The following is a 24,197-nucleotide window of genomic DNA, read 5'->3' on the forward strand; positions in this document are numbered from 1 at the left end:
TTTTAGGGTCCGACGTGCTAAACGGGCTTAGCCTGGAATTTTTAAAGCACCGAAAGACTTGTCTACGTCATTAAGCTAAATTACCTTTTATTTTTCATAATGATAATGTCATAATTATATATTAATTTAATTAAAAAATAATACAAAATCTTTTATTGAAGGAAATATTGATCCCTCATAAATTGTAATTTTTTTTTTAAATTTAAAAGACATTTATTATTATTAATAATTATAATAATAATTATTATTAAAAATATAAATAGATATTCAATTTTGAACGAACTTTAAGTTTGAAAAACCAACAAGTTTCTTAGTCGGAATCAGTGATTTCACGGGGCAATAAACTAAATGACTTTAACATTTACATTCACTTAATACCTAAAACATATCATTAAACTGTTTCGTTTAAACAAACTCGTGTTTTCACGGGTCATTTCGTTAGTAAATTTCTAAAATGATAATGTCATAAATAATGATTATTCAAGTTTAAAAGAAATTCAAAAATAAAGAATTTTTTTTAACCCCTCATGACGATGTCATTAAAATACTTAATTATTTTTAATAAAAATATTAAAATGTTAATTGTACAATATTTTAAGCATTATGTACAACATTATGGTAAGATACCTTATGATAAAACACCTTCATGACCATATGTACAAACTTTAAAACAAATTGTACAATGTTTTACAAAACACCTCATGAACATATGTACAAACTTTGAAGCATATTATACAACTTCATATAATTGTATTTTAATTTTAAAAAAAAATTAAAGAGACATTTGTTATTAATAATAATTATATCAAAAATATAAATACTCAATTTTAAATAAAATTTTATTATTATTATATTATTATTATACAAATATAAGTTCTCTTTACGGGATTAATTACGTTACATATGTATGTGAAATACATGTCTCAATATAATAATGCTGTAAATTTATAATAAGGAAAATAATAATTGTGATGAAAATTGAAAGAAAATGGTGGGAGAATAAATGTAGTTTATTTATTCTGACCAATTAAGTATATCAATATGTTTGTAAAAACGATGACAAGTTTCTTAGTCGGATTTCTGTGGTTTCACGGGTCATTAGGTTAAATGACTTTAACATTTACGTTCACTTAATACCTAAAATATATTATTAAACTGTTTCGTTTAAACAAATCTGTGATTCCAAGGGTCATTTCACCGGTGCAAATAGGATCCGGCTATTTCTAGTTTCTAGAAAAAAAGAAAAGAAAAAAACACTAGAGTTTTTTTTGGGTGCGGGGGTTTTTTAGCACGGCTTTTTTTCAAGTTTTCTAGGATCATGCTCCTAAAATTCATATCTCTGCTACTTCTACTTGTATGGACTAACGGATGGCCCATATACAGACCTCTACTTTTACTGGATCATGGGTCCATATACAACTCCCTAACACAGCTGGTTTTGGTTTGTAAGACCACATATAATGGTGATGTTGAGTTGGAGTGGATAAGGAGGTTTTTTAGGGTTGTGTCAATGACGTATTATGGGGAAGGTTGTTAAGGAGTGTGTTTTGGATGATGTGACAAAATATAATTTGAGGTTTGGTTAAAAAGTGATGAAAAGAGTAGGAAAAGAATTAAAATAATACATAAAAAATCACAAACGCATACTTTTGCTTCGATTTTTATTATCATACGCCCAAAAATGTTTGACCATAAACACTTCATTACAGGCATTTGTCGGTGACATATCATAGGGGAGGAGAGACAAACGCCCTCTTTATCCAGGAAATCAGGAATATGAATATTGGTCAAAACCTACTAAGCAAGCTGTTAAGTCGGTTAGCTAACTATATTTGTGCTTGATTAGTCTTTAAAATATGTGTGTTATTTAAACAATTAAACATATATTACTTCAGTTTCGTGGGGGTTATAGGATATTCAACTTACAACTTTATAATAAGTTAAAAGTTAAATGTTTTATGGAAAATAAGATTTGCTTAGCAAATAAAAGTAGAGATTGCTAGAATGAAATTCTTTAAAAACTATTGAAATAGATGAATTTTCAAATAGCTATTAAAATTTCTTGAATATAAGTTTGTGTCACAAACTTCAACTCAATCTGCATGACTGCATCTAGTTGCTGAATAATATTCGAACCATTTTTAATGGTGAAGCTTGGTGACGTTGACGTAGAATCAGAGAGTGTACTTTTTGGGCTGCTAACTGTGAGGTGGTAGATGTCTAGTTGTGACCTTCTAAGTGATAAATGTCAAAAAAAGGCTCACGAGTTGTGATTTTTTATTTGTTTAATTTATTATTATTTTAAATATGTTTTATACTACAACTAAATTACATAAATTAAAATTCATATAATTAAACGACATAAATTAAATAAATAATTATATAATATATGTTATAAAATAAAATTAAAATAATATAAAAAATAAAATGACATAAATGAAAAAAATTATAATCGGGTCTTTTAACTCAAATGAGTTCACCCCAAAATAATTTATGAGTCCAAATAAAAGAGAAGTTAAAAACAAAGGCTTTTAACCTAAACCTAAACTTCTTCCTCATCGACCATTATTGTGCAGTTTCAACAAAACAAAAAGTTAAAAAAAATCAAGTAAAATCAAGAAATATGGAGTAAATCAGACCCAACAAAGTTGAACCAATCACAACTCGCCACGTAGCCAAACACCATCCATTTCTTTCGTCAAGCAAGTGATTAGCGCCGAAAAAATGTCACCGAAAATGCCGCGTTAAAGGCGTTAGCTGGCGTTTCCGATCATAAATCTGGTGGGTGAAGTCGCGTTAGGATCGGTGTCATATTGTGAAGTTTGGATGTTTGTTGGTTGTTTCTAAACGTATTTGTTGTTTAGTTGCGGTTAATAATTTATTTAATAAAACATAATAATTAACCGTTAAATGGTTCGAAATTCGAATGATTAAAAAGTTCTGATTGAACTTGATTTTCATTGATAATAACATGCTTGATAATTATTAAGAATGAACAATCAAAATAATGTAAAACTGTCGTATTAATCTTTATGTATAAATAAAAGGTTATACTTGTTTGACGTTTGATAACTGTATCACATATAATTAAAATAGTGCATCAAAAGAAATGAAAGTGTTTAATGGTTAAGTAGAAAGTTTTAACCCCAAATTATATAAAATGATTTTTTTTCATTCGGCATCACTTGTTCATTCAGAGGTTACAAACAAAATGCGTTAAATGCTGATCGATTCAGAATTCATAGCTAACCATAGTCTAAATCTTAAACTTTATCTTCATAGTTAGTTTTTCTAATGGCGGATAGGAGTCAATGACGGGGGGTCGAACGCAATGTCGACACCCACCCACCCGATCATTTCCTTGGTACGAAACATTACAATCCTACTGCCCCTTAGGAGGAATCCCACACGATGAATTCATTCGGGCGTCGTGTGTGGCAAAACCCCCTCGGGTGAGACCCGAACGCAAGACGTACACAACCTCCAAGACCCATGAAATGAGCGAGTAACAAAGAGGGAAATTTTACAACGAGTGAGAGTCAAACTCCAGACATCCCATATAAAAATACAAGTCCATATGGGTATCTCCATAGTCACTTGAGTCTTCAACGAATTTGTCTTGTTTAATATAATCATAATTTGTGTTTTTTACTATGATAACAATCGTAATCATTTACTTAGACCACTTCCAACCGACGTCAAACACAAAATTTGACACACATGTGACAAATATGACGTCCCCAGATGTGACGACCCGGAAATTTCCGACCAAATTTAAACCTAATCTTAATATGATTTCGATACGATAAGCAAACGTCTGTAATGTTGAGTCTCAAAATTTTCGAACTGATTTCACGAATTACCCTTTGACTATTCCCGATGATTTACGAACAATTGTTTACAATTAAATGTGTGTGTGTGTATATATATATATATATATATATATATATATATATATATATATTGATAAAATACTAATTAATCAGTAGAACTGAATATGTAAAATAATATAATATAATAAAGTTGCTATTAAAATAAATCTACATATATAATTTTTATACATAATCATTATTATATGTATGTTTTAATATATAAAATTTATATAATAATAAATATTCAATAAAATTTATTATATTATATATTATATGTAATTACAATTTAAAGTATAAATATTATATTAATATTTTGATCATTACTTTTATTATTATTACTAATAGTAACATTAATATTTGTATTATTAATAATATTATGTCTAATACAAAATATATATGTAAATGTATATGTGTGTGTGTGTGTGTGTGTATATATATATATATATATATATATATATATATATATATATATATATGAATTTTGATATGTATAAGTTGTTATATTATTAAAATTATTAATATTATTATAAGTATTATTATTATTATTAGTGTTATTAAAAAATATTATTGTTATCATTTTATTATGATTATTATTAGTAAACTTATTAAAATTATCATTTTATGATTTTAGTATCACTACTATTTTTAATTATTATTAATAAAATTATTATTATTATTAGAATTATTGATATTATTATTATTATTATTATTATTATTATTATTATTATTATTATTATTATTATTATTATTATTATTATTATTATTATTATTATTATTATTATTATTATTATTATTATTATTATTATTAGTTTCATTTTTATTATTAATATTGAATATTAATGTTGTATAATTATTATTAATATCATTATTAACATTTTTATTAACAACTATTATTATACTTGATATTAATAATATTATTATCATTTTAGTATTCTTAATAATATTAAATGTATTATTATTATTATTATTAATATTTACTAATTAATTATATATATTATATACATGAAATCAAATAACAGAATCTGAATCAGTTGCATATAGCTTTCATACTATGTTTGATTGTTCTTTTATATCTAGCTCGTACAATTCACGATCCAAAACAGTAGAATAATCCAAAATCAGTTTAACATCGATATCAATCTCTATATTTTTTTTATTTCTTTTGTTCTTGTCTGCTTAAGTAATAATTCGATCGATGGCATTTAGCTATAAAACAAGCTCTCACTCAGTGTTTTTGACAAAACTCATTCAATTCCTTATTTACTTTATCAATTACAATTACTAATTATCTGTTTTAATTGAAGAATTAAATCAGAAAGAATGAAATTGAACCATATGCTCTGTTCGTTACATCTTATCACTCAATCCTCAAATTCGAATCGTATTTCAAAATCTAATAATGTAGTATTGTTATGAATCTTTTACTCAAACTATCTTGAAAGTTTCAGCCTTCAATTCATCAAATTGAAATTGAATTTTGAAGTCAAAGTTTTTGGAATAAAAAGTCAACCGGGTGTTCTAAGATCAAATTTGAGTTCTAGGTGTCGTTGCTGTTGGAATTGATGATTCATAAAGTTTCTATGAATCATTTGAAACACAATTCATGTTGTAAATTTTGTCTAAAACGAGCTTAAATCCAAAAACTGATGTTGGAGTTCTTCGTGTTCTAACAAGCTGCTGCTACTGCCTTATTTTTTCCCTGTTTCTGTTTTAATAAAATTAAACAACCAAAAGATGAACGTTTCTGTTTCAAATTCAAGTTATAAAGTAAGCTGGTAACTCAATTTTATAAATAGCGATATGATTTCTGGTCGAATTGAATTTGAGTGAAGAAGATGAATTCGGATTATGGGGTAAAAGAAATTAAAATCGGATAATAACAAAAAAATAGAAGTCAGTGCATTGGTTTAAGGTGTTAGCGGGTTAGCTTGAGGTCTCAGGTTCGAGCCCTTGCAGGGTCACTATATCTTTTTGGGCCGATTTTTATGAGGTAGTTTTCTTATTATTATTATTATTGTTGTTATTATTATTGTTATTCTAATTGTTATTACTAGTATTATTACTTAATGATATTATTATCATTATAATTAACTTAGTTATTATAAATAGAATGAGTATTATTATTATTATTATTATTATTATTATTATTATTATTATTATTATTATTATTATTATTATTATTATTATTATTAAAATTATTTTTATTATATATTCATTAATATTGTTATGATTATTATTGTTATCTATATCAAAATCAATAAAAGTATTTTTATTAAAATTTTTGAATTATTAGTATTATTAATATAGGAATTACTATTATCATTATGATTAAGATTAATATTATTATTATGAAAAGAATACAAATTATTTTCATTAATATTAGTACTTGTATCATTTTATAATTATTAGTATTATTATTATCATTAACATATGTATTATTATTAATATTATCATTATTATTATTAATATTACAAAGTATCATTAATAGACTTATCAGTTAAACATTAATATTAGTAATACTGTATGATTACTGAAATTTCTATTAAAACTATTAAAAATTACCATTATTATTAAAAGTATTATTGTTACTAAAACTATCATTATTATCGTTATCAGTATTATCTATATCATTATTATTAAAATAATTACGATTATGAAAATAAAAGTTTTAATGACAATATTAAAGTTATAAGCATAAAAATAAAGATTATATATATATAAATATATATCTAATACACACAACTTAACTATATTAATATATCTATATATAAAATGAATATATATAAATAAATAATAAAACTTATAAATTATTAATATAACAAATACATCATTAACTATAGATTTATTCGATTACTAGTATATGTTTTAATATATATACAAATGATATAGGTTCGTGAATCCAAGGCCAACCCTGCATTGTTCAGTATCGTCGTATGAATATTTTTACTACAAAATATTGTATCGTGAGTTTCATTTGATCCCTTTTCAAATGCTTTTGCAATATATATTTTTGAGACTGAGAATACATGCGCTGCTTTTATAAATGTTTTACGAAATAGACACAAGTAATCGAAACTACATTCTATGGTTGGATTATCGAATCGAATATCACCCTTTTTAGTCTGGTAATCTAAGAATTAGGGAACAGAAACCTTAATTGAAGTGAATTCTAAAGATAGATCTATTGGGCCTAACAAACCTCATCCGGGTTATGGATGCTTTAGTACTTCAATTTTATCATGTCCGATGAGAGTCCCGGAATGATGGGGATATTTTAGACGCGTTTTGTTAATGTCGATTACCAGGTGTTCACCATATGAATGATTTTTATCTCTATGCAGTTTGTGCGAAATGCCTGATATGAGATGATGTTTATGAAAAATGAAAATAGAAATCTTGTGGTTTATTAAAATTATGGAAATGATTGATTACGATAAACTAATGAACACACCAACCTTTTGGTTGACACTTTTAAGCATGTTTATTTTCAGGTATTAAAGAAATCTTCCGCTGTGCATTAGCTCATTTTAAAGATATTACTTGGAGTCATGACAAATTTCAAAAGACGTTGCATTCAAGTCGCTGAGTTCAATAAAGATTACTATTAAGTAAATGACAGATGAAGTCATTTATAGTTTTGGATAGATTATGAAATGGTATGCATGCCTGTCAACTTTCGATGTAAGGAAAGGTTGTCTTTTGAAAACGAATGCAATGTTTGTAAAATGTATCATATAGAGGTCTGAACCTCGCAATGTAATCAACTATTATGAATCGTTTATAATCGATATGAACCGGTCATTAAAGTTGGTATCAACGTGGTGGTCTTAGCGAACCAGGTTTTGCATTAGTGTGTCTAACTGATAGTTGATAAGATGCATTAGTGAGTCTGGACTTCGACCTTAGCTGCATGTCAAAAAGTTTTGCTTATCATTTCTTGTCAGAAAATTTCATGCTTATCATTCTTAGTCTAGACACATCTTACTACATTGATTGCATGAATAGTGTATAGACAAAATTTATATCTTAGCATATCTGCTAATTCATATTTTAGCGTATCTGTTACTGTAAACTTTGTCTGACATATTCCGTAAATTCCTCCGTAATCTACGAAATCTTTTGTTCTATATATATAGGTATTCTATATAATTGGAATACCATCCGATAGCCGAAAATCATTTCATATCGAAAAATCCTTTATTTAATCGTACGAAATGGAACTCGCCACTAGTTCAAGTCCCTCGGATTCCGATATGGATTTCCACTCGAGTTTTGAAAGCAGTGTAACTGGAATGGATCAACCAATCAGTCATCATCAATTTTGGATGAATTGGGATGGGTTCGTAGTCGACTTAATCAATGAAGACAGGAAGAAGGCGATCCTTTCCACCAACCGAATTCATCTCTTGGCGACGAATCTGAAGCAATTACCGGCAAACCTGTTCGAAACACAATTTTCACTCTCATTTCCAGAATAGCTCGCAACGATTACATAATATTCATAATTCTAAACCTTATTCATCCGCTCGTTCCAATCGCCAGTCATTCCGGAGTAATCGAAGAAGTCAACGAGCTTCACGCTCGAGTAGTGGCTTTGGATAATGTAGTGCAAAACTTACCAGCTTCAACAATAACACCAACACCAATAATACCACCAACATCAACACCAGTACCACCAACAACCCAAGTTTCAACATCACATGCCTCAACATGTCATACTGTACCTCGAGTATAATCATCGTTCTACATGACGTTCTACATCATTTATCTTCGTTCGACATGATGATTATGTAATCTCTAATGTTTTAGAGATTATGTACTCTAGTTCTAACCGTAAATCAGATGAGTTTAATATCATATTAACTCATTAAATCCATGATTACATATGAAGAAAATATATATGTATATATATTTTCATAAAGATTGTAATTGAAAATTCTTTTGTACAAACTGTTAATGGTGAAAATATTTTAACGGGTAGGTAATACCCTAGAAATATTTAGATTTCACATTAACACTTTACACCGTACATTCTTCCAATTTGATTCAACAGTCATTTACTATCCTACTTATATCCACAGATATACGTATCCGTTCACCCCAGAATAATCATTTTCTTTCAAATTCATATTTGGATTTTGACATATCAGAATCCAACAAGTGGCATAATGAAGAAAATATTGGACAAAATAAAATTTGTTAGAAACAAACAAATTAACTATGAGAAATTTTGTGATGCCCCATACAAAACCATCGTGTACGAATCATCAACAACAGGATCATTACAAGGTTAAGTACTATATGCTGTAATAAAAGAAGTTGCATTCACGATAAAAGATTACGTCATAACCGACGTCAATTGTTTTACACCAACAGTGTGCTTCTATGAATAGCAAGCATGAATAAATGTATGTGACCCTTAGGTCGTTACAAAACATAGTTTCAAATGTATTAAAGTTTGAATGCAAGATAAACAGTTCATACGGTGAATACACTAGAGCAACGGGTGTCTACGGCAAGACTAGCACGACAGCGGAATCAAATAACCTTAAGCACCTGAGAAAAACATGCTTAAAAATGTCAACACAAAGGTTGGTGAGCTATAGTTTAAGTATAACAGTATGTAAGGTAGGCCACGAGATTTCAGTGCTACAAAGAGCGTTTCAAAACAGTATGATAAAGTATATGTTAACCGTGGGCACTTGGTAACTAACTTAACGTTTATACCCCCTGAAAGTACACTTGGCAAGTGCGTATGTTTACGAAGTATTAAACACTCGTTAAATGCTAGCGCTACTAGCCCGAGTGGGGATGTCAAGCCCTATGGATCCATATCTAAGATTCGCGTTCACGGTTCAAAAACCAATGATTAAACGTTACCGAGCTAAAGGGAATGTTTATGCCGTTGTATAACCCACACATATATAAAGTTTAAGTACTCGTTCCTAGTATGTAAAATATAAAATCCGCATGTATTCTCAGTTCCCAAAATAAGTTAAAGTAAAAAGGGAATGCTATAACTCACAATGATAAAGTAGCGGTAAAGTATGACTCGGAAAGTAAGCAAGTAATGAAGGTTGTCCAAACGGGTCCTCAACCTAAGTCAAATAGTACTAAGTCATTAAATCGTCCGAATAGGTTTAAAATTATGTAAATAAGGTCTTAAGGGTCATCATCATTCATCATCAAACAAAAGGTGTAAAATAAGTTTCGTTCATGAAAAGAGTTTAAAACAAAGGCTGAGTTCGGTTAGTCACCACGGCCTCTATACCTCCTGAAATAAGGTGAGACTAGTGGTTATGGCTCCGTATATGAGTCCTTTAGTTGTGGTAAAAATCACAGAAGCAAACTCGTCTTCGTTTGACCGTGGCGACGGTCTAAGTGCGAGTAGGTCAGAATTTTCAGCACAACGTTAAAAGGACATAGTGACGATCGGAGGGCCATAAATCCTAAACCGTAACTCGGATTAAGACGAGTCCTATATGAAAATTTATCTAATCGAACAGAGATATCTGAAAATCATAATTACAGTAGCGCAGGTTGTACAGGTCAGACAAAGAAACAGTAAAACAGTAGGGTCAGTAGGTTCCGGTGGTTCTTGGTGCTCGATGCTTATCATGGCTCTCATCCTTGATGCATATAGCTTCAAGTGTACAACTTGTTGATGTGTTTGCATCATTTTTACCAAGGTTCGACCATCATAACCCAAGTGTAAGTCTAAGACATGAAGCACAACTCATTTAAGTGTTGCAAGTGTTTTGATGAACCAAAGTTACATCAAAGTCTTAGATCCAACACATACATGAAGTTTAAAACTAATAATAAGTTAAAAACTTGAAAGTAAACTTATGAAATCAAGATCTTAAGTTGTAGAACATAGTTCTTAGTTAGATCTTGAAGATCCTAGACCCAAAAGTCTAGATCTAACATAAGTGTACAAAGTTATAGTTTAAAGAAATCTTACTTACATGTTCTTGAACTTTTAAAGTTAGTTTTAGTTCAAGATTAATGAGATCAAAGTTAACTAGTAACATTTGACTAATATTAACCAACAAAAATGAATTTAAAGTGCATAATATGAAGTAATAAACTAAGTAAACAAGTAGATAATTCATGGGTTGTTCATACTTTAAAGATTCAAACCAAAGTTTGATCTTTAAGAAAGTAAACTTTAAAGTTTACTAACATGAATTACAAGTATGCTTTCACAACACATGAACTTAAATCTTTTGAAACAACATATGTAGAACATAAACTACTAAGTTTAGTTCTTGTGTGTTCTTGTAAATACAAGATAAAATGAAGAATCAAACTAACAAGTTTGCTTCTTAGTAATTAGTAAGTAACAACAACAAGTAAATAATAACAACAAAGTTCATGTAACTAAGTAACAAACAACTACAAGTAACAACAACAAAAGAATGATGATGATGAAGGTTGGTTGGTTCGGTTTTTAGCAAGAAAAATAAGAAAGGATTTGTTCATATTACTTACAAGTATGAGAGCAAAATGAGAGAAAAAAGTTGAGAGAATATGAGAGGTAAGTGTGTGTTTGAAATGTGAAGTGAATACAAGTGAGAGTAATACAAAAAAAACAAAAATGAAACAAATCCCTCTTGTGCACCTACTAGGCCACGGCCAGCAGAAAAAAAGAGAGAAGGGAGAAGTTCAATGGGTCCTTGCATGTTAAAGCTTAAAAGATTGGTTATTTGGTGTATGTGCATGGGGATTATGTTGTAACAAGATTCTTCACTAAGTTAAGTCTTCTAGTTTAGTTCCAAGTATTACTTACATGGTAGGTTGGGCTAAAAGGTCCATTAAGAAGTAGGTTGGGCTTATAAGTCCTCATTCAAGAGTCCATCAACATTAATCAAGCCCAAGTTTCATGTAAGTAACAAATAAATCCAATTAAAGCCCAAGTAATTAACTAATAACCTTAGTTAATTAAAATGATTAATAAAACTTAATCATGAATGTAAATAATACTTGAAAATATTATTCGTGCAAGTTTCGTGTGTCCCAAAGACGTTTCGGGCAATTAAAGTCAAGTACGGGCAATCATGGCAACATGTAAATGTAATAACATACATTTGTTTAATCACAAGTATTAATAATAACAATTATTAATAAATAAACGCTGGAAAATCCAAGGTCGTTACAAATTACCCACCTGTTAAAGAAAATTTCGTCCCGAAATTTAAGCTGAGGTAGATGGAGGAGTCGGGAAAAGGTGAGGATACTTCTGCATCATTTGATCCTCTCGCTCCCAAGTAAACTCAGGTCCTCATTTGGCATTCCATCGTACTAGGACGATCGGAATCTTGTTGCATTTCAAAGTTTTGATCTCACGATCCATAATTTCAACAGGTTCCTCCACAAAGTGGAGTTTGTCATCAATTGTAAGTTCTTCCAGTGGTATGATAAGTTCAGGTGCAGCAAGACATTTCTTTAAGTTTGACACGTGGAAGGTAGGATGAACTGAGCTCAATTGAGCTGGAAGATCCAAACGGTAAGCAACGGGTCCAACACGTTCCAAGATTTCAAAAGGACCAATGTATCGTGGGTTTAACTTTCCACGTTTTCCAAAGTGAATCACACCTTTCCAAGGTACAACCTTCAGCATTAAAAGGTCGCCCACGTTGAATTCAAAGTATTTACGTTTAAGGTCAGCATAACTCTTCTGACGAGCACGGGCAGTCTTAAGTCTCGCTTGAATCTGAGCAATCTTCCCCGTTGTTTCATGGACTACCTCGGGTCCGGTGATTTGTTTTTCGCCTACTTCGGCCCAACAAATAGGAGATCGGCACTTACGGCCATACAATGCTTCAAAAGGTGCGGCATTAATGCTTGAGTGATAACTGTTGTTGTACGAAAATTCAGCGAGTGGCAAATGTCTTTCCCAAGCCTTTCCAAAATCAATGACACATGCACGCAACATGTCTTCCAAGGTCTGAATCGTTCGTTCACTTTGCCCGTCGGTCTGTGGATGATAAGTAGTACTCATGTCAAGACGGGTTCCCATGGCTTCTTGCAAAGAACGCCAAAATATAGAAGCAAAACGGGGATCGCGATCGGAGATGATCGATAAAGGTACACCATGATGAGATACAACCTCCTTGATGTATAGTTGAGCAAGTATTTCCATTGTATCCGTTTCCTTCATCGCTAAGAAGTGTGCAGATTTGGTAAGACGGTCAACGATAACCCAGTTGGTATCGTATCCGCCCACCGTCTTTGGTAGCTTGGTGATGAAATCTATTGTTATCCGTTCCCACTTCCATTATGGGATTTCTGGTTGTTGAAGCAAACCAGAAGGTCTCCGATGCTCGGTTTTAACCTTCGAGCAAGTCAAACACTTACCAACATAAGTCGCAACGTCCTTCTTAAGATTCGGCCACCAACACTGTTCTTTAAGGTCGTGGTACATTTTGCCCGCTCCAGGATGAATCAAATATCTCGATTTGTGTGCTTCATCAAGTATAAGGTTCCGTAGATCTCCATAAAGAGGTACCCAAATTCTTCTGGCATAACATCGGAGTCCAGACTCCCTAACCTCGAATCGAGAGACAAGTATGTTCAAATGTTCGTGAGATATATTCTCCTCCTTGAGAGCCTCATCTTGGGCTATTCTGATGTGATGACCCGGGAATTTCCGACTAAATTTAAACTTAATCTTTATATGATTTCGATACGATAAGCAAAGTGTGTAATATTGAGTCTCGAAAATTTTGAAGCTATATTCATGTAATCAAATACCCTTTGACCATGCCTGACGATTCACGAACAATTGTTGAAAATAAATATGTGTACATATGAATGTTTGTATATATATAATAATTTGAAATTTATAAAATAAATAATAGAAATAAATATGTAAAATGAGATACAAAAATAAATAGATGTAATCTAAAACAATTATATATATATATATATATATATATATATATATATATATATATATATATAAATATATATGATTACTATGTATAAGTACTATTATATGTACATTGTAACACGTATAAAATATTCAAATAGATTACCATATAAATAAATATGAAGTATAAGGATTAGTGTATTATATGTATTTATAAGTTAAGGTATAATGTTATACTAAAATTATGATCATTACTTTCATTAAAATTATTATCAACATTAATATTGATATTAATACTTGTTATCATTTTATTTTGGTTGTTATTAGTAAACCATTAAAATTATCAATTTACGACTCTTAATATCACTACTATTTATAATTAATATCATTATAATTGGTAATATTATAGTTAGTGTTATTATTATCATTAATAACAATATTACTATTATTATTATTATTATATTATTATTGTAAATTTTTTATTTACATTAATTACAATATTAAGAATATTATTATTATTATTATTGTTAAGTAATAAGATTAATTAAAATATATATCAACACTTATGTATAAAAACAGGATTATATCAAATCCAGATATATAAATACAGATGCAATTATAAATAATTCATCTAGATACAGATTTATATAACCAGATATATATAAATACGTATTACATATATACAGATTTATGAAAATATATAAATACAGTGTGTATATATATATATATATATATATATATATATACACATACAATACGTATTCTTTTCCCTTTCATTGTCAAGCTTTATGTAAATTATTCAACTGCCTCCTGGATCGTACCAACTAGTGAATCAATCACATATAATAACAAAATTTGTTTAGGGTCGACTTCAACTTTTAAATTCTTTATTTATTTCTCGTACGTTTGAACCTCCCTGTCGAATCCATCTGCTAGAAAACAATTAATCACCTCACATTATTGATAAAAGTAATTCAAGTTTCACCCTCATATCAATATATACCCACAGATGGTGTTGTTCGAGTGAAGTTCACCAACCAAACGAATCATAAACCAAACCTACTGCATGATTTTTAAAACCATCCTAGAACCACCATTGAACATTACCGTTTTATAACCACCATCGAATGATTACTGTTTCGGGTATTGGTTCCTTTCAACACCACCACCTACGGTTCACCCATTAAAAACGTCACCACTCCCCATGCCAATCAAGAGACGCCACCACCAAACCAAACTTTCAGAAACCACCACAACCACATTTCAAATCACCTCATTTCATCATCACCACTCACAATCGACTTGTTAATACCCGAAGGAAACATGCTGCTATGACTTTTTATGTTTTCGGTTCAAAGAAACTCCAACACAAGGACTGCTACTAAGCCGTCACCTACTACCCTTGTTTTGTTGAACACCAAAACAATCCAAGCCACCCTAAACATGGAACTGCTACTGCTGCTGTACTCTTCGTGTTTCTGTTTCCACAGCCACCCGACACTAAAATTCTCCATCACCAACGATCTTCAACTTACTAATAATGCATCTTCTTGTTCTAATCATATTCTCCTACTTCCTGTTTCTTACTGCTACTATTCGAAGGGATGTAATCCAAGTTTGTGCAACTGCAACTACAACTGCTCGTGGTAATGTTCCTGTATGCTATCTGACTTATATGCAAACACGCACAAGACTCATTTATGTATTGAGTCACTATCCATTTAATAATGATGAGTTATAATAATATTGGAGTGGATTGCACTTTCCTTTTTCTTTTATGATTATGGCCGACATCCACTAAAGTAATAATCCCACAAGAAATTACAACCTTCCAGCTCACTATATTTAGTTAATTTATTTTAGCCACTCGTGTTATTATATCAAATGGAATCGGATCATTGCTTGTATTTTGGGCCGTATACTAGAGTGGATTATTAGTCCGTGATCCATTTCTCTTTTGAGCCAAGGAATGAAGGAGAGAAATGAGAATACATGAATGATGATAACTTGTTGTTGCTTTTAACGACACAAGTGAGTGAAGAAAACCCCACTCAAAAATAGTTACGGAGTATCTGTTATTTTATTTTTTGCCATCGAGTAATTGTGATACTTTGAATATACTAGTGGCACACTAGTTGATTTTTAAAAGGAGAGACAAAAGTGAAAATTGGTGATGGAATAATGATATTTCTTATGGAAAATCTCGAAACCCTTTGATGATGTAGGGATGATAAGCACTGTACAAAAATGAGGGAGCTACGATAATTATAATAACAATATATGAAAAATGATGATGATGGTGGACTGTTAATTATACGAGTAGGCTTGTGATGATCATGATAATTATTATGCTATGATAATAATTTAAAACCAAAACCCTGCTGTTGAAAACGAATTATGAAAGTATTAGTTGAGGATGATGAGTTGTAGTTTGAAGAAGAAGAAAGAAACAGATGGAAATACGGTTTATATATTGATTTTGTGAGTGAAATCAGAAATGGAGGGTTAGTGGATTGGTTTTTAAGTGTGACAAGGGAACGAGAGGCCACGGGTTCGAGCGCGGGCTGCAATACATTTTTAGGAAGCTATTCTTTAAGGTAGTATACTTATTATTCCTATTATTCTTATTATTATTTTATTATTATTATTATTATTATTATTATTATTATTATTATTATTATTATTATTATTATTATTATTATTATTATTATTATTATTATTATTATTATTATCATTATTATTATTACTATTATTATTAGTAGTAAAATTCTCATTTTTAGAGTTATTATTATTATCAGTACTATTATTATTGTTATTACTAAAAGTATCAGTATTTTAAATTTATCATTTCTATTAAAATTAGTATTATTATTGAAACTAACATTTTTATTAAAACTATTATTATTATTATTAAAATTATAATCATTAGTATTATTAATATATCCAAATAAAGATTTTCTAGATGAAAATTTTATTTATGACATAACTATATTAATATTTTCTTAAAAGTATATATATAATAAATATACTTAGATAATTAATAAAATCTATAAATGATTAAATATAAAAAAAATTATACCATTAATAATATATATATAAATTTATTACGATTATATATTGTAATATATATACATGATATAGGTTCGTGAATCCGAGGCCAACCCTGCATTGTTCAATGTCGTCATATGTATTTTTACTACAAAATACAATATATGAGTTTCATTATTCCCTTTTTAAATGCTTTCGCAATATATATTTTTGGGACTGAGAATATATGCGCTGTTTTTATAACTGTTTTACGAAATAGACACAAGTAATTGAAACTACATTATATGGTTGAATGATCGAAATCGAATATGCCCCTTTTTATATAGTCTGGTAATCTAAGAATTAGGGAACAGAAACCCTAATTGACGCGAACTCTAAAGATAGATCTATCGGGCCCAACAAGCCCCATCCAAAGTACCGGATGCTTTAGTACTTCGAAATTTATATCATGTCCGAAGGAGAATCCCGGAATGATGGGGATATTCTTATATACATATTGTGAATGTCGGTTACCAGGTGTTCAATCCATATGAATGAAATTTTTGTCTCTATGCATGTGACGTATATTTATGAGAACTGAAAATGAAAATCTTGTGGTCTATTAAAATGAAGGAAATGATTATTTATGTTAAACTAATGAACTCACCAACCTTTTGGTTGACACTTTAAAGCATGTTTATTCTCAGGTATAAAAGAAATCTTCCGTTTTGCATTTGCTCATCTTAGATATATTAATTGGAGTCGTTCTTGACATATTTCAAAAGACGTTGCATTCGAGACGTTGAGTTCATCAAGATTATTATTAAATCAATTATAGTAAGATATGTTATGAAATGGCATGCATGTCGTCAACTTTAGATGTAATGAAAGATTGTCTTTTCAAAATGAATGTAATGTTTGTAAAATGTATCATATAGAGGTCAAGTACCTCGCGATGTAATCAACTGTTGTGAATCGTTTATAATCAATATGGACTTCGTTCGGATGGATTAGGACGGGTCCTTTCATCTGATCTGGCTGTTGAGGTTCGAATGAATGGTGATGTTCAGAGCCATAACACGAAGAGGTGCCGCCCTCTCCTTTTAGCTTAAAGCGTTAGCTACAACATTGGCCTTGCCAGGATGATAACGGAGTTCACAATCGTAGTTGTTCAACGTCTTGATCCATCGATGCTGTCTCATATTCAGTTGCTTCTGATCGAAGATGTATTGGAGACTCTTGTGATCGGTGAAAATAGTGCTCTTAGTTCCATACAAATAATGTCTCCACAATTTGAGCGCAAAGACAACGGCTCCAAGTTCAAGATCGTGAGTAGTGTAGTTCCGTTCGTGAATCTTCAATTGGCGGGAGGCATAGGCAATAACTTTTGATCGTTGCATCAGTACACAACCAAAACCACTTTTCGAAGCATCGTAATAAATGACAAAATCGTCACTGCCTTCAGGAAGTGATAGGATAGGTGCGGTGGTTAACTTCTTCTTCAAAGTTTGAAATGCTGATTCGTGTGCGGGTTCCCAAATGAACTTCTTGCCCTTGTGAGTCAGCGCGGTCAAAGGACGCGCAATCAGAGAAAATCCTTCAATGAACCTTCAGTAGTAACCGGCGAGACCTAGGAATTGGCAAATATGAGTCGGAGTAGTGGGGATCTCCCACTTGCTGATAGCTTCAATCTTGGCGGGATCAACTTTGATACCCTGGTCGCTCACAACATGACCCAGAAATTGAACTTCCTTCAACCAAAATTCACACTTGGAGAATTTGGCGTAAAGTTGCTCTTGTCTCAAGAGTTCAAGTACTATTCGGAGGTGTTGCTCATGCTCTTCTTCACTCTTAGAGTAGATGAGGATATCATCTATGAAGACAATAACAAACTTATCCAAGTACGGCTTGCAGACACGATTCATGAGATCCATGAACACGGCAGGTGCATTGGTTAATCCAAATGGCATCACGAGAAACTCATAATGACCATAATGGGTCCTGAATGCAGTTTTCATCACGTCACTTTCCTTCACCCTCAACTGGTGATAACCGGATCGCAAATTGATCTTTGAGTAGACACTCGATCCTTGTAGTTGGTCAAAAAGATCATCAATTCGTGGAAGAGGATACCGATTCTTGATAGTCAATTTGTTGAGCTCACGGTAGTCGATACACATACGGAAGGATCCATCCTTCTTCTTCACAAACAACACAGGTGCGCCCCAAGGCGAGAAGCTTGGTTGGATAAATCCTTGATCAAGTAGTTCTTGTAGTTGGCTTTGTAATTCTTGCATCTCGGAAGGTGCGAGTCTATAAGGTGCGCGAGCTACAGGTGCAGCTCCTGGCACTAAGTCGATCTGAAACTCTACAGCTCTCGGCGGCAGTAATCCAGGCAATTCCTCTGGGAAGACATCGGAAAATTCGTTCACAATTCGAACGTCGTTCACGCTCTTCACCTCAGTTTCTACCGTTTTCACATGCACTAGGACAGCAAGACGTCCCTTCTTCATAATCTTTTGCACTTTCACGCAACTAATGAGGTTCAGCTTCGAGGTACATCTCTCTCCGTAGATGATCAGTGGCTCACCGTCTCCTTGTGGTATACGAAGAGCTTTATCTCCACAAATAATATCGGCCCTAATCTTGCTCAACCAATCCATACTGACGATCACGTCAAAACTTCCCAATTTGATGGGTATCAAATCAATTTCGAAATCTGCACCAGCTATATTGATAATAGCTCCTCGACTAATATGGTCAACTTTCTCAAGTTTTCCATTGGCGACCTCGACAAGCATACTCTCTTTTAACGGGACTAATGACCAATTAATCTTATCGCAAAAATGTCTACATACATAACTTCTATCCGCACCAGTATCAAACAAGACAGAAGCTAAAAGATTGTTGATTTTGAATATACCTGTCACCAAGTCGGGGTTTTCGCGTGCGTCCCTTGCATTAACATTGAAAGCTCTAGCGCGCGGTGGTCCGCCATCTTTTCTTTTATTGGGGCATGCATTTCTGAAATGGCCCGTCTGTCCGCATTCGTAGCACTTCCTCGGCCCTGTGGGGTTCGGCTTCCCATTCAAAGTGGTGACCTTGCAGTCTTTTCCAACATGCCCAGTCCGTTGGCACTTCTCACAAACAATATTGCAATACCCAGTATGATGCTTGTAGCACCGCTTGCATTGTGGTAAGGTTCCCTTGTAGTTCGGGTTGGAGTTGGTGTTGTTGTTGGGGTTTCCACCGTTGTTGTTTCCTCTGAAACCCTCATGTCATTTTGCCGGGTTCTGTTCATAGTTCCTTCCCCTGTTGTTATTATTGTTGTGGTTATCCCATTTGAGCTTCTCGCTAGTACCCGCTTCAGACTTAGTTTTCTCCAGTTCATCGATGGTTATTTGATTCATTAAAGTATGCGCCATGCGCATCGCTTCGGGAACATTTGGTGGCTTGGATGAGGTGACGTTTCCCTTAATGCTCTTAGGGAGTCCCCAGAAGTACCTTTCCATTCGCTTGAATTCCGGGGTGACCATTGTCTGACACATCAGGGCTAGTTCCAAAAATCTCCTGTTGTAACCATCAAGGTCGTTCCCAACGGCCTTTAACTGCATGAATTCCATTTCCATCTTTTGTATCTCGGTTCTCGGACAATACTCCTCAATCATGGCACACTTAAATTCTTCCCATGGCGTAGCATACGCCTCATCAATGCCTTGTGCCTGTGCCATTGTGTTCCACCACGTGAGCACGCCGTCAGACAGCGTGCAAGAAGCAAATTTGGTTTTGTTGTCCTCCGAACAGTTGCTAACTCAGAATACTGATTCAAGTTTCTCGAACCATCTGGTGAGACCAACCGGTCCCTCAGTGCCGCTGAAGTTATGTGATTTACAGCTCTGGAATTCCTTGTAAGTACACCCATTACGAATGGGTTGAATAACCGGTGGTGGTGGCGGTGGAGCTTGGGGTTGCATTTCCACAATGGTTGCGGCTACACGTTCTTGGATCATCTCTTCAATTTGAGCAGCAGTAGGTGTGGATCGACCGTTAGCCATGATATTCTAAACAAAAATTTTGACTCAAGTCAAAATCCAGCATTCAAATAGTAATAATACAGTATACGACAACCAACATGGAATCAACACATCACATGTTATTAAATAACGCATCTAGGTACAAATACCACAGAATCATTGTACAGTAATGTAAATATAACATCGTGCAAGAATTTAATAACGCAAAGTTCCATTAATAATAATAAGTTTCATACATCTGAATAAGTCCGTACAATACATAAGTGAAACATAAAACTACAACTAGATTACATAATGAAATCTAAATACAAAAGCCCTATGGTGAAGGTGGGTGAAGGATGTCCATAACATGAGACATCTGGTCCTCTAGCTCAGCAACTCGAGCTCGGAGGGTCTCCACCTCCCTTGTCAATTCCTCGATAGTGGGAAATGGTGGGGCAGGTGGTGCTGGGGGTGCGGGTGGTGCTGGTGGTGCCGGTGGTGTAGACATTACATAATGGGGTGCAGATGTTCCGGCTCCAGAAATAGTCAGTACGTAACGGGGTGCCTTACGCACTTGTGGGTCGGCAGGGTACGGCACAAGCCGCTTACGAGCAGTAACCCTACGACGCCGACCAAATGCGTCAGTGAAGGCTCGCCCTCCGTTGATCCCCGGAATGATGGTACCGTCGAAGCGATACCTCTTCTTCGGCGGGGTGGTGGGTGGCTGAATAGGTGCATCAGCAGGGTCCTCATCATCACTGGAGTCGTCTGAGGAGGTGTCGTCAGATGAAGCATCAGTGGATGACGGGTCGTCCGAATCATGTGGTGGCTGTACGGGTGGCTGAACTGGCCGTACTTGAGCGGCCATCATCTGTTGGTAACGAGCGGGTCCGATCGGAATGAGACGTCCATCAAGGGCGCGTCGGCACCAATGGCGATACCGGTTACGGAATGGACCTTCTCCGAACTCCGCGGGAATCACAATCTCGCCGGAGCGGGGCTGTGATCCTTAGGATCCGGGGGCAGATGGAGCTGGAATCTCTGAAGGGTCCTGGGCTCCGCTAGAAGTAACCACTGGGGCAGGTGCCTGGCTGCTAGTCCCGGAAGATGAAGCGCCGGGGTCACTCGTGGGTAGCGGGATCGGTGTATCAGCAGCAGCAGCAGGTGGGGTGGCTGACGAGTCTGAACTGCCCAAAATGATAGCAGGTGGGGTATCCGACATCTGAACAAGGAAAAATAAAATTTTCCATGTCAGTAAGTCATAAAGCAAGCATGTATTAGGCCAACGGTTTAAATCATGTATAACAATAAGTAGCATGGCAATAATAACGAATCGTACAGAAGTAGCATGCAATCGAAAGCAAGTAATATCATACAGTAGTGAAATCATGTAGTAGCATACGGCAAATAGCAGTAAAAGTAAGCAGCAGCATGCAGTAAGTTCAGCGGAAACAAGTAAACTAGCAAGTTGTAGATTAGTCCTATTAGTGAATCCTACTCGGGTCGGTCTTAGACTCACTAATGCAACCTAATTCCCTACAACCAATGCTCTGATACCAAATGTGATGCTGATAGTGCTCCAAATGAACATATATTTTGTAGCAATATCCTCCCAATATGTAAATTATTTAGTTGTAATTGTTCTATTTTAAGTTGTAATTGTTTAAGTGCGAAGACAAAAGGCAAAAACAAAGATTTGAAGACACAAACGTCCAAAAAGCTCAAATGTACAAGATACAATTCAAAAGGTTCAATTTATTGATGAAAAACGTCTAAAAATGACAAGAGTACAAGTTACAAAACGCAAAGTACAAGATATTAAATTGTACGCAAGGACGTTTGAAAATCCGGAATCGGGACATGAGTCAACTATCAACGCCCGACGCAACGGACTAAAAATTACAAGTCTACTATGCACAAGAATATAATATAATATATAAATAATTATATTAATTATTTATATTTTATATTTATATATATAAAACGTCGGCAAAGAAGATCCAAAAGGGTGTGAGCTGTATCCCATTTCCACGCGACTCGCGTAGTTCTCAGGCACAAAGTGCCGCGACTCGCGGAGCACAGAAATTTCAGAATGTCTATAAAAGATCGCGAATTCTGCCGAGTTTGAAAAACAATAATAATAATAATAATACTCCGTAAGATAATAAATAAATATATATATATATATATATATATATATATATATATATATATATATATATATATATATATATATATATATATATATATATATATATATATATATATATATATATAGTATAGATTAGTGTTATATTAGATTAGTTTGGGTTATGTAAATGTTATTTTTACGGGTTTGTAAGGTCGGAGCTCTGTTCGTGTGCCACTATGCGATAAATAATCAATGTAAGCTATGTTCTCCTTTTTAAATTAATGTCTCGTAACTAAGTTATTATTATGCTTATTTGAGCCGAAGTAATTATGATGTTGGGCTAAATATTAAAGATGGGGTTATTGGGCTTTGTACCATAATTGGGGTTTGGACAAAAGAACGACACTTGTGGAAATTAGACTATGGGCTATTAATGGGATTTATATTAACTAAATGATACCTCATTAAATTAATATAGAGATTTACAATTTGACGTAGATATAAATAACCACATGCGCTCGATCGGACACGATGGGCGGGATATCTATAAATACTAATAATTGTTCATTTGACCGGACACGGGGATGGATTAATAGTCAATGGACTCACTAAAACAGGAGTGGATTACATTCAAGGGTAATTGGTGTAATTGTTAACAAAGTATTAAAACCTTGGTTTACACACAGTCGATAACCTGGTGTATTCATTAAGCAAAGTATTAAGACCTTGTTACAGTTCGAATCCCCAGTTAGTTGGAATATTTGACTTCGGGCATAAGGTTAAATTTGCCGAGCATTTTATAATTATGATCGATGAACTATTGTGGACACAAACCAGATAGGTTTCAAATACATCCAGGACAAAGGACAATTAACCCAGGACAATAAATTAAAATCAAAACGTCAAACATCATAGTTACGGAAGTTTAAATAAGCATAATATATTTTATTTCATTTTTCCTCGTACTTTTATTTATTGTCATTTTAATTATTGTTATTTAAATATCGTCATTTACTATACGCTTTGCTTAAAATACAAATCGACAAACCGGTCATTAAACGGTAAACCCCCTTTTATATATTATTATATATATTATATATAATTATATATATTTTGTACAAATATAGTTGTTTAAAAATATAGTGTGCAATAAGCCCGCTCCCTGTGGAACGAACCGTACTTACTAAAAACTACACTACTCTACGATTAGGTACACTGCCTATAGTGTTGTAGCAAGGTTTAAGTATATCCATTCAATAAATAAATAAATATCTTGT

The sequence above is a fragment of the Rutidosis leptorrhynchoides genome, chromosome 1, assembly GCF_046630445.1.
Source record: "Rutidosis leptorrhynchoides isolate AG116_Rl617_1_P2 chromosome 1, CSIRO_AGI_Rlap_v1, whole genome shotgun sequence".
In the NCBI taxonomy this organism is placed as follows: Eukaryota; Viridiplantae; Streptophyta; class Magnoliopsida; order Asterales; family Asteraceae; genus Rutidosis; species Rutidosis leptorrhynchoides.